We start from the raw sequence: 12,533 nt of genomic DNA on the forward strand, positions 1-12,533 counted from the left end.
TACAACACTTCGCGGATTTTCATCTCCAAACTCAAATTCAAGTCCAAAACATGCCAAATCTCTCCAAATACAACAAAATGACTTAAATCAAAGGAAATGCCAAGCAATGGCACAAATGAACCCTAAACACAAGCTCTAGATATGCATTTTCAGAAGACAATGCATAAACCCTCACATTTCATAGCAAAACACATGTAGAATCCAATAAATCACATATAGGTAAGCAAAATAGGATTTTTAGAGCATGGGTTACCTCTTGTAGACTAAAGACTTAACTTTACACCTCAACAAGCTCCTCACAAGGCTCACATTCCAAACCCACTTCAAGAACATACCAAAAGATCACAAAGATCCTATCTTTAAGAAAAGACACCTTAGATAAAACCAAAAACACAAGATGAACTTAGATCTTACCCTCCTAGATGCCCAAATATAAGAAAGGTTGAATCTTGGAAGCAACCCTTGAAGTTTTGGCAAGGCTCCAACTTGGCTTGGAAGAAAAGCTACTCACCTTTTTAGAGAGAAGGTGGAGCTAGATTTTTAGAAAACTGTAAGGAGAGAATGAAGGTGGTCTACTAGGTTAGGTTACAATACCAACAACAAGTTAAAGGTCAAGAATACCCTTACTAACATAAGGAAGTGTAAGGAACAAGGGAACTCCTTACAAAGCTCAATGTACAACTTTGACATTGCGGTTGACTAGTCAATTACTAGTCCCCAACTATTAAATTTCAGGAATTTAAGGAATTAAATTACAAATTGAAATAGGATTAATTACTCAATTAATCCCTAAATTGAATTTGGATTTCGGGGTGTCACAAGCAAAATGGGTCTACCTCCAACTTACCTACTGAACAAGGAAACGTGGAAAATCCATGCAATCCACAACCTGACTTGAGATGGCTCAAAAATCACCCTCCAGAGCTAGTAATTGGAGATCCACGAGAAGGAGTAAAAGCAAGATCCTCAAATATAGATGCTTTATTTTCTTGCTTTCTTTCTCAAGTAGAACCCACAAGTATTGAAGAAGCTCTAAATGATCCGGACTGAATTAATGCAATGCAAGAAGAGCTAGATCAATTCAAAAGAAATGATGTATGGGAATTATTTCCAAGACCCGAAAATTACAATGTAATTGGAACAAAATGGGTCTTCCGGAACAAAGCCAATAAAGAAGGAATAGTTGTTCGAAATAAAGCAAGATTAGTGGAAAAAGGATATTCACAAGAAGAAGGAATAGACTTCGACGAAACATTTGCACCCGTTGCAAGACTTGAAGCCATCAGAATATTTTTAGCTTATGCCGCGTACAAGAATTTCACGGTCTACCAAATGGACGTGAAAAGTGCATTTTTAAATGGCTTACTTGAAGAGGAAGTCTACGTTGAACAACCACCCAGTTTCGAGGTAAAAGGTGATATTAATAAGGTCTACAGATTAAAAAAGGTGTTATATGGGTTAAAACAAGCACCTAGAGCTTGGTATGACACTCTATCAAAGTTCTTAATTAAATGTGGTTTCACAAAAGGCCTTGTTGATAAAACCTTATTTAGAATTCAAGAAAATGATCATATTTTATTGGTACAAATTTACGTTGATGATATTATTTTTGGAAGTACTAATAAAACTTTATGTGAGAAATTTTCTAAGCTCATGCAGAATAAGTTTGAGATGAGCATGGTGGGCGAGTTGAACTACTTTCTTGGTCTACAAGTAAAGAAACTCAACGATGGAATATTCATCAATCAGGCCAAATACACAAAAGATCTTATAAAGAAATTCGGTCAAGATGGAAAATCCTCAATCAAGATCCTGATGAGCACGTCTTTAAGATTGGAGAAAGATGATGAAGGCAATGACGTTGAAGAAACGAAATATCGAGGAATGATTGGATCATTACTATACCTCAGTGCAAGCCGACCAGATATATCTTATTCAGTGGGAGTATGTGCTAGATTCCAATCAAAGCCAAAAGAAAGTCATTTTCTTGCCACCAAGAAAATCATTCGATACCTAAAAGGAACAGTCAATGTGGGATTATGGTATCCCAAAGAAGGTAATTTTACACTAACTGGTTTCTCAGATGTAGATTTTGCAGGATGTAAAATCGATCGAAAAAGTACCTCAGGGACATGCCAGTTCTTAGGGGGAAGATTGATATCATGGTTTAGCAAGATGCAAAACCCCATAGCTACAGGCACAACCGAAGCTGAATATATAGCTGCTGGGAGTTGTTGCGCACAAATTCTTTGGATGAAACAACAACTGAGAAATTATGGCGTGTTGCAAAAATGTCAACATACTGTGTGACAATACAAGTGCTATAGCTATAACACACAATCTCGTGTTACATTCAAGAACAAAGCACATTGATGTGAGATGTCATTTTATCCGAGATCACGTTGACAAGAAGGAATTGACAATAGAATACATTCCAACGAAAAATCAAATAGCTGACATTCTCACAAAACCTCTGTGTGAATCAAGGTTTTTCGAAATTGAGACACGATATGGGCATGATTGAATTGAGCTACGTTTCTAAACTCTATTTAAATTAAAAGCTCAATTTTTCATCTGTAAATATGTTACTTTATCTGATTTAAACAACTTATTTTCGTGCCTATATGTCCCACATGCAAAAATATGTCACATATTAGTATTTATGTCTACCTATCTTAATTGCACATTGATATATAGTATCACGCATGCATGCCTCTGAAAACGTGTATAAACACACACACACACACACACACACACACACACACACACACACACACACACACACACACACACACACATATATATATATCTATATATATATATATATATATATATATATATATATATATATATATATATACACACACACACACAATAAAATTTGGGTAGATTCATAAAATCTTTACCATTAAAGGGTTCACAAGATAGTGTGATGATGATTTTATCTTCATAAATGAGAACACCTTTCTATGGTAGTTGCACACAATAAATTCTCTAAAAATTATCAAATCTCTTTTTCTCTTAACTATACCCAAACGCGTATATATATATATATATATATATATATATATATATATATATATATATATATATATATATATATATATATATATATATATATATATATATATACACATATATATATATACTTTCGAAACAGATTTAGTGCTCTGTGAATTTTATTTCAGGTAAAATCAGTTCGAGTATCAAAATTTTTGGCGCCACATCAGCAGACAAATTGGATAGAGAATATATAACCTAAACTAACTATCAGTTATGTCAAAGGTTGGAATCTCTTGGAATATCAAAAATAACCCTTACCTTTTTAAAGACCAAAAAAAACTCTTAGGGATATTTTTGTAAAGACACCTCCTCCACCCAACCGGTCGAAAGGTCACATTCTCCAAATTCTCCAAAACTTCCAAAACCTTTCATCTTCCATAGCCGAATCACTCTCAAAACTCTACCTCTCTCAATCTTCATCAAAATACCAAGCACATTATGGAAACCATTGGAGATTCAAGCTCACAACCTAATGAGGAACAATCTACACAAATCAATCTCACCAAGCTAGCCATTGGAATTAAAGCCGGAGGAAGCTTTGACCCTCACGAATTTCTCAAAATGGCCAAGAACTCCGAACTGGCGCAGAAAATCATTCATGCACTTCAAAATAGCGAGATTATGAGGTTATGTTCCTATCGATATTCTGGTTTCTATGATGAAAATGTAGCAGATTTTTATGTCAATGTCAAAGTTATTGGTTGGACTATTGAGTCCACCGTAAATGGAACACTCATCACCATTGATGAACAAGAGTTACATTCAACTTTTGGACTACCTATGTCCAGTCCAGAACAACCTTTGTTGGACTTAGACATACATGCATATGATCAAGCCGAAGTCTGGGCAGAAATAAGACATGAGAATGCATCTCTTGAGCCCAATCTTTCCAGTCACAAATCTGACTTGAAGATAGAATATGAAATGCTAGTCAAGATTATCTACAAATGTATTTTGTGCAAATTAAATAGCATGGAGGATATATCACCTACAAAAATTGGATATTTGCATGCTTTGATGACTGGTGTTAAGGTAGATTGGAACAAACTGATATTGAGCCGGATTGCTCATTTTGTAAATGGAGCAAAGATTAGGAATGGCAGGTTCAACCGTGTACTAGGTTTCGAGTTACTCATTGGAGAAATAATCAAGAGAAAGGGATTAAAAATGAGAGCTAGAAAGCCTTTTTGGAACAATCGGATACTCTATAAAGATCATGAAATTTCAACTGAGTCCAACCCCGAAAGAAAGAGAAAACCGAGAGGTATTCCTGCTAGGAAAAGACCAGTGGCACAAATTCTTGGTTTAAACCCTCAACTCACAACCCAACCTGCTGAAAATCCTACCACAAGCCATAACCCTACATCAAGTGACGATCCAAATTCAAGCCAAAATCTTACCGCAAGCCAAAATCCCACCATAAGCCACAACCCGACCTCAAGCTATGAACCCAACCCTAGCCAAAATCCCATAAATCCATACTCTCGAATAGCTATGTTGGAAACAATGGGAAATGAAGAAATTTACCAAGTTGATGGACTTGACTTAGTCTAGGTGAATGAGTATCGAAGAGTACTTAATTGGAGAAAATGGAGACTTGACTCTTATCAAGAATTTATGACAAGAGGACCAAGTATGGAAGAATAAGAAGTATTCTCTTTGCACTGGATCGGCAGTATAGACATTGCTCATGCAACCATGATGTCAACCATAAATGGAGTTTTCACAACCAAGCTAAAAGTTAAACTGGCCGAGACTGTGACACCCCGAAATCCAAATTAAATTAAGGGATTAATTGAGTAATTAATCCTATTTCAATTAGTAATTTAATTCCTTAAATTCCTGAAATTTAATAGTTGGGGACTAGTAATTGACTAGTCAACCCCAAAGTCAAAGTTGTACATTGAGCTTTGTAAGGAGTTCCCTTGTTCCTTACACTTCCTTATGTTAGTAAGGGTATTCTTGACCTTTCACTTGTTGTTGGTATTGTAACCTAACCTAGTAGACCACCTTCATTCTCTCCTTACAGTTTTCTAAAAATCTAGCTCCACCTTCTCTCTAAAAAGGTGAGTAGCTTTTCTTCCAAGCCAAGTTGGAGCCTTGCCAAAACTTCAAGGGTTGCTTTCAAGATTCAACCTTTCTTATATTTGGGCATCTAGGAGGGTAAGATCTAAGTTCATCTTGAGTTTTTGGTTTTATCTAAGGTGTCTTTTCTTAAAGATAGGATCTTTATGATCTTTTGGTATGTTCTTGAAGTGGGTTTGGAAGGTGTGCCTTGTGAGGAGCTTGTTGAGGTGTAAAGTGAAGTCTTTAGTCTACAAGAGGTAACCCATGCTCTACAAAACCTATTTTGCTTACCTATATGTGATTTCTTGGATTCAACATGTGTTTTGCTATGAAATGTGAGTGGTTATGCATTGTCTTGTGAAAAATGCATATCTAGAGCTTGTGTTTAGGGTTCATTTGTGCCATTGCTTGGCATTTACTTTGATTCAAGTCATTTTGTTGTATTTGGTGAGATTTGGCATGTTTTGGACTTGAATTTGAGTTTGGAGATGAAAATCCGCGAAGTGTTGTATTGTGGTACAGGATTGTACTCGCGGGCGGAATGGCGGGTAGGAGGCCCACCCGCCGCCCACCCGCGGGGTACACGTTATGAAGGAGACTGTACCCGCGGGCAGGACCACGGGTAGGGGCCTACCTGTGGGCCCACCCGCGAGTACACTATGTTGGTTGTTGAGGGATTTGTTCCCCGTGATTCTTTTGACTCGGTATTTGGTCTTTTGACTTCCCGTTGTTCTTTTGTGGAACAATTTGAGCGTCTTCTTGATGTTTCGTATGTCTAGAACTATATGGTAGGAATCCATGTAGGTTTTGGTGTCATGAATCGCGCTAAGTGTTCAACATTGTGTTTCGTTGAACCGTGATGAGTCTTGTGTGTTCTTCGGAACTACCTTTGGTTTACCCGTTTGATAAGCATGCTAGTTCGGTGTTTGAATGCTAGCGTGTGTGTTGTTTGTACCTTCCGATGGGTTGATGATAACTTGTGTTATTCATCGTTGTTGTTGTTGGACTGTGATCCATTCCTTGATTGAGTATGGTTTCATATCTTCGTTGTGATCCGTTGATTGATTCCTGTTGTGATGTGATGTGTGTGTGGCTTTACCTGGATTGCACGATTAGTGGTATGGGACACTAGTCACCACGGTATTGCAGTGGTCCTCGTGGTGGCCGTGACGCGATTATGGAGTTTGTGGCCTTTGTGTAAGGTTCACGTGTTTATTTCTGGGATAACATGTGTTATCCAGGGCATGTGTTGCCATGTGTGATCGGTACCTCGTGTACTATGAAATCGGTGGTTTTGTTGGAGGGACTGTTGGAGGGGGAATGATGGTTCCCCGGGAATAAGGTTGGACTTGGTGTACAGGGGTCCTAGAGGTAAAGGTTGGAACTAGATATAAGGTTGGGGGTAGCCATAAGGTTGGAACCGGGCATAAGGAAGGCATATCAACTCGTGATGAGTGATGTCACGAGGGCTTGTATAGCCATGGTTGTGTGTTTTCTTCTTGTGACGTGTGTAGTTACAAAGGCATGTGTTGCCATCAGTCTTGTCTTTATCCTTTGTGTTGTGGTTATCCTTTGTGGTTTGGGATGTGTTCCCGTATCCTTGTTGAGAGTGTTGAGTCTTGTGTTGACTATTACTCTTGGTTTTGTACTTATATACTTATGTATTCCATTTCGAAAATGGCTTTACAACTTATATCTTATCTATGTATGATATTTCACATGTATTGGTGGGTTACCAGCATTATTCGTTGACCGGGCGTCGTCCCATGTTTTATTGTGTTCTTTCAGGTGATGTCTAGACGAGTGCGTGGTCTAGTGCTTGCTAGTGTAGCTTCTCCCCCTTGTTTTGTGGCCTGTGTGCCAGTTTAGTTGTAGACTTTTGAGACTATGGATTAGATGTAAACATTACAGATGTTGTCGTAGCGTTCATCCTTTTGGTGAACGTGGTATAACACCCCGTTGTTTGGATTTATGTTTATCTAGTTATCTTTCAGTTTTCCGCTTTGTTAGTTGTTTAGTTCAGTTATCTGCATGTTTAAGGCTTTTAAATAGCTTGCTTTTAGGGGGTGTTACAGAAATTTCTCAAGCCAACACAACAAAAGAGAACATGCCAACTGGAAATGAATTTTTGGTTGATATTGATGACTTTGATCAACCCATTGAGTGCACTAGACACGCAACAAATTCAGAAGGAGAAAATGCCACACATGCTCAACTCTTTGATCAACATGGTTTGAATCCACTTTTTATGGACATCGAACTTTATGATGTCAGTGTGTTGAATCATACTGAAATTAGCCATGAGAATGAAGCCATGCAAGCCAGCCACCATATGGGGGAAACTCAGTCAAGACATGCAGAAAGTGTTCAAGGTGATACACACGTTTTGGAAGAGCACACGCCAGAAGAAGCAAGAAATGTGCTAGAAAATCAAGCACAATCTCACATGCTTGGAGACAATTCTGCTCAAGAAAGAGCAAGACACATTCCCGCATCCCAAGAAGAGCACAATCTTGATTGCACTACTTCTAATGATCAATTGAAAAATCTGGAAAGTGTTGTACTAAGTTTAGTTGACCGAATGGAGAGTATGATTCAAGGAATTTATACTCATGTGGATCATGTTGTCAACACACATGGAGGAAAATTCGAGAGTTCAATTGATGAAAATAGAAGAAGTGAACAACACTTGATTGATACACACCAAGCACTTGAGAGACAAGTTGGCGGATTGAATACTAATGTCAAAGGAACACTTAATGAATTTTTTATCCAACTGTCTCAATCCCTCAACAATGATAGAAAAGCCAGTGAAGCAATTTCTGTGAATCAAAGCAAGGGAATTCTCAATGTGGTACATCAACAAGAAAAACAAATCAATGATGTTCACACAGATCTCGACTCCATCAACACCAAAGTGGGCTGCCTTCGAGGTTCATATGAAACAATCTCAGAATCTGTTTCCTCTCTTCGTGAATCGGTATATACACTGATTGATTACGCCAAAAAGGGGGAAGATAGATTTAGTCATTTGGAAGGCATGGTGGAAACTATCATGACTGCCATGGTTACCAAAAATATTGGTACAAGCAGTAGTAGAGGAGGAGGCAGATCTGCTGGCAGAAGCAATGTTGCAAGAAGAGGAGGAATGGAATATTGGTTCGGTGGTGATGCAAGCAGTCCAGGAGGATCAAGCAATACCAATACCACTAACATATCATTTCGTGAAATTATTTGTGCAGGTCGAAATCAAGAGCAAATAAATTGGTACAACAAAGCAGCTCTTTATTCGGAATCTATACAAAGAGATGGCAGAGTTGAAATGCCAAGATTGGTAAATCTAAATGATCTACCAAAAGGGGTGAAGGAGACTGGTCCAAGTGACCAAAATATGTGGATTTCGAATGAGAATTTCAGAAGAATCAAGAGCTACGCAAGATCGTTAACGATCATGGTGCTTCGAGACTACATCAAGGTGAATGATGCAGAACTTCAAGGAGACAGAAGCTTGGAAGAATGCATCATATGGTATGAAGAAGGTATACTGCCCGGAAACAATATCATTGAAGCATTCAACTATTACGTAATTGGGCAGGTATGCAAAGATTATGCCATTAGTGACAATTTCATTGAAATTAAGAATCATATAAATCATGTGCTAGAAGAAAGGAGAAGTAGAATAATCAAATGATTTGTATGATTGATGTCACAATATTTTTGTATGGTCTACGAACTTGGAGTATGACCATAGACAATTTGCGATGATGTTCTTGATTATCTGATTATGATGCCTTTAAGTATCTTATCTATTGTTATTTATTTTGTCTTGAAAGGTAGCATTTTAGCTTAGCTTGTAAAAATCGCATAATTGGAAAAGTTGCAAAATTCATTAACATTAAAAAAAAAATCCAAAAATGCGAATAGGAACTTTGTTGCTAAAAATACCATTCCGAGAGTCAAAATCAAATGTTAAACTCGTCACGGCTATGTCAAGATTAATAAAATCTTTTGAAAAATAATTTTTTTAAAAGACAAGTCAAATGACTGAGTATAGGTTTTGGCGTCATCAAAAAGGGGGGAAAGTGATAGGAATATTTTTGTAATAAAGTTTTGATGAGCCAAATTTACTTTAGATCCCCTTAGAATTTAGGTCTTTAGTATAAGCATCATAATCCAGAATATCGAGTCAAAGGAAAATCTACCACATGAAGAACAAAATTAATTTGGAAAATTAATTTTGGTCCTACAAGTATTCATCCGTAAAGAAGCATTAAGGAATGTCGTTGCAACAAATGACCGGATGAGCCTAATGGCAAAATGGTAAAAGTCTTTACTCACAATGATCACACCCGAGATCGATTCCTCCCCCCTTCCCTCTCAAGGACTAATTTTTTACAAGTCAAGAATTCAGACAAGCACGATGTCTACAAGCAAGATGTGCCCAAGGAGTACAATGTCATGTCTACAAGCACAATGTTCCGAGGAAGCACAATGCTATTTAAGAAAAGCACGATGTCCTTAAGGAGCACAATGTAGCCTAATCAGAAAAGCACAATGCTTCAAGTCAAACAAGCAAGAAGTACAATGTAGCCTAATCAGAAAAGCACAATGTTTCAAGTCAAACAAGCAAGAAGTGCCGAAGCCAAACAAGCAAGGTGTATCCAAAGGAGCACAATGTGTCTTCTAAAAAAAGCAAAATGTGGCAAAGAAGCAAGATGATCAGAAAATGGATAAATTCGAAGGAATTTATTTTGATTCAACCCACATGCAACAAGAATCCAAAATTTCCTGAAGATATGATCAGAATGGTGAAAAATTTATGAAGACATCAATATAAAATCTTATCCTAGAAATATATTCTATCAGAAGGATTTATTTGAAAGATACATTGGAAATTCAAAATTGACAAAGATAATAATATTTTAGAAACAACTTGAAAATCAAGTTGAAATAAAATATTATTGTAACACCCCAGAATTTCAAGACATTTAAAACTTATAAAATAAAGGTATTATCTCATTAGATCCCAAGACGTACTACAAGTGTACGGGGTGCTATGCCACACCTGAGCTAGAGAACCCAGGTGCACAGGCTAACTAACTAATATCCTCAATAATGTAAATGCATAACATGGCACGCAGGCCGAAAAAGGGAACTATCTACTTCTACGTTCCGAGTTCTAGCGCGCTCCAGTGACTTATTCTTCTGTGCCTGAAAGCCAAATATATCTGTTCAGCGAGAGATGCTGGTAACCCACTCCAACGCGTTGAAATACAATACATATAGAGATATATATAGATATACGAAAACCATTATGAACATGAAGATATATCCTACGAACTCTAGCTTTAAAACCGGGAATGACTCAACAGTTAAGGCTAGACGCCAGCAGTAGACATAGCAAGCATAAGCATTTCACAATAGATAAAGCAGTTACGACAAGGCATAAACGGTAATCATAATCCCATCATAAACAATCCCCGATATGAAACCCATAGTCACATCCCAAGGCACTCATAGTCACAACTCGCCATATCACACACATAACGCACATTGTTGGCGCCACGGGACCGATCGCATGCCCATACATGAGGGTCAGCGCATATAGCTCTGACACAGCCCCGCAGCACCATGCCCTGTATCGCAACACGGGGAGGTCGATCGCAACCGACCGATGAACCGCAGCTCATCATAATGTTTGATCGCAACCAAACAGTGGACCGCAGCCCAAGAGAGTGTCATCTGACCGCAGCCAGGATAAAGGACGAACCGCAGCTCGTATAGAAACGTTTGATCGCAACCAAACGGTGGACCGCAGCCCAAGAGAATGTCATCTGACCGCAGCCAGGAATACCAATCTGACCGCAGCCAGCTTCTGAACCGCAGCTCAGGATAACCAATCCGATCGCAACCGAATTGGGGTAGCACACACACATAACACATAGCAAGCACATACAACCCACGTTACACATCGGGAAGGGGGATAAAGCGTATAACAACCCTATGCGTGATCCATCACATACTAAGAATGGCCCTAAGGGGTTCATACTTCCTTCACCTAGGTCACCGGGATACCAATTCAACTAGCATGCGATATAACAGACTTCATAAACCTACGAACGGTACCCGAAACATCAAACTAGACATAGGCACGACAAACGGGGTCCGTTGGGACACCACGGGGATCGGGGAAACATCAAACGGGGAAGCCGGGAGCCCGAGGTAGTGCACTTTCCAGCGGGTAGCCGGTGGGTGGGGGTCCATCCGCCGACTGCCCGCCGGCAGCCACTGTTCCGGGCAGCGGGTGCCCGGCGGGCAGCTGCCCGCCCGCCGGCTGCCCGAGAATGCCGCGGGTAGGTGGCGGGTCCCCTACCCCCACCTACCCCCCATTGACTCTTTTCATCACTTTTCGCCCCGGGAACCGTTGTGGAACCCGAAACCATGCTTAGACACTTTACAACGCAATTAACAACAACGAGTAGACAATTAACGGATCAAATACGGGAAACGAACGGCACATGGCCTATCATGCTTTTCTAAACATAATCAACACCCAAACATGCGATTTCCCACCCGATAATCCAAGAATCAAAGCATACGGTATAACCTAGGGTTCTAATCACTTTTATATCAACAAGAATACGATTCGTCTTCTAATTGCAAGATTCGGTAGGAACAACACATAATCATCAAGGATACCAATTAATCATCAAGAACATCATAATCAAGAACAACACATAATCATCAAGAATCCCAATTAATCATCGAGAACATCACAATTATCAAGAAACTCCCAATATCAAGATTATCAAGATTCCCCATGGAATCATTAAATCAACATCAACAATAATCATAGTAATTCGCCATTCACAATCATACGGGGGAAAACCCTAAGGGGGAAATCATAGCTATGAAAATAGGTTTTGTTGAGACATGGGTTACCTCTTAGCCTTAATTAATTCCTTGGCTATGAAGGATCTTTCTTTAAGCTTTCTTGCTTTCTTGATTTCTTCTAAGGGAATTCTTGGAGCTCTCCTGGGGTGATGGGGCGTCTAGGCGTGTGGGGGTTCTAGGTGCTCCCTAAGTTCCCTATTTATAGATCCAAGGGTTTATTTAGAGTTTAATCCTATTGGGGTTAGGGGTTGGGTTTATATAATTGGGCCCATGGGCTATGGTGGCCTTTTTCCCTAATTAATCATTATAATTTATTCTTTCTCCTGGGTTATTAATTAATTAATTAATCAGTTGGTTTTAGGATTCGTAACACGGGGTGTTACAATTATCTTGTCAGGCAAGTTGACAATCAAATCAAATTGAAGACCTACCATTGTCAACAATATCAGGCTACAAGATTCAAAATTAAAATATCAAATTATCTCACTCCAACGGATATATTTGATTTC

The sequence above is a fragment of the Ipomoea nil genome, unplaced genomic scaffold (genome assembly GCF_001879475.1).
Source record: "Ipomoea nil cultivar Tokyo-kokei standard unplaced genomic scaffold, Asagao_1.1 scaffold0663, whole genome shotgun sequence".
NCBI lineage: Eukaryota > Viridiplantae > Streptophyta > Magnoliopsida > Solanales > Convolvulaceae > Ipomoea > Ipomoea nil.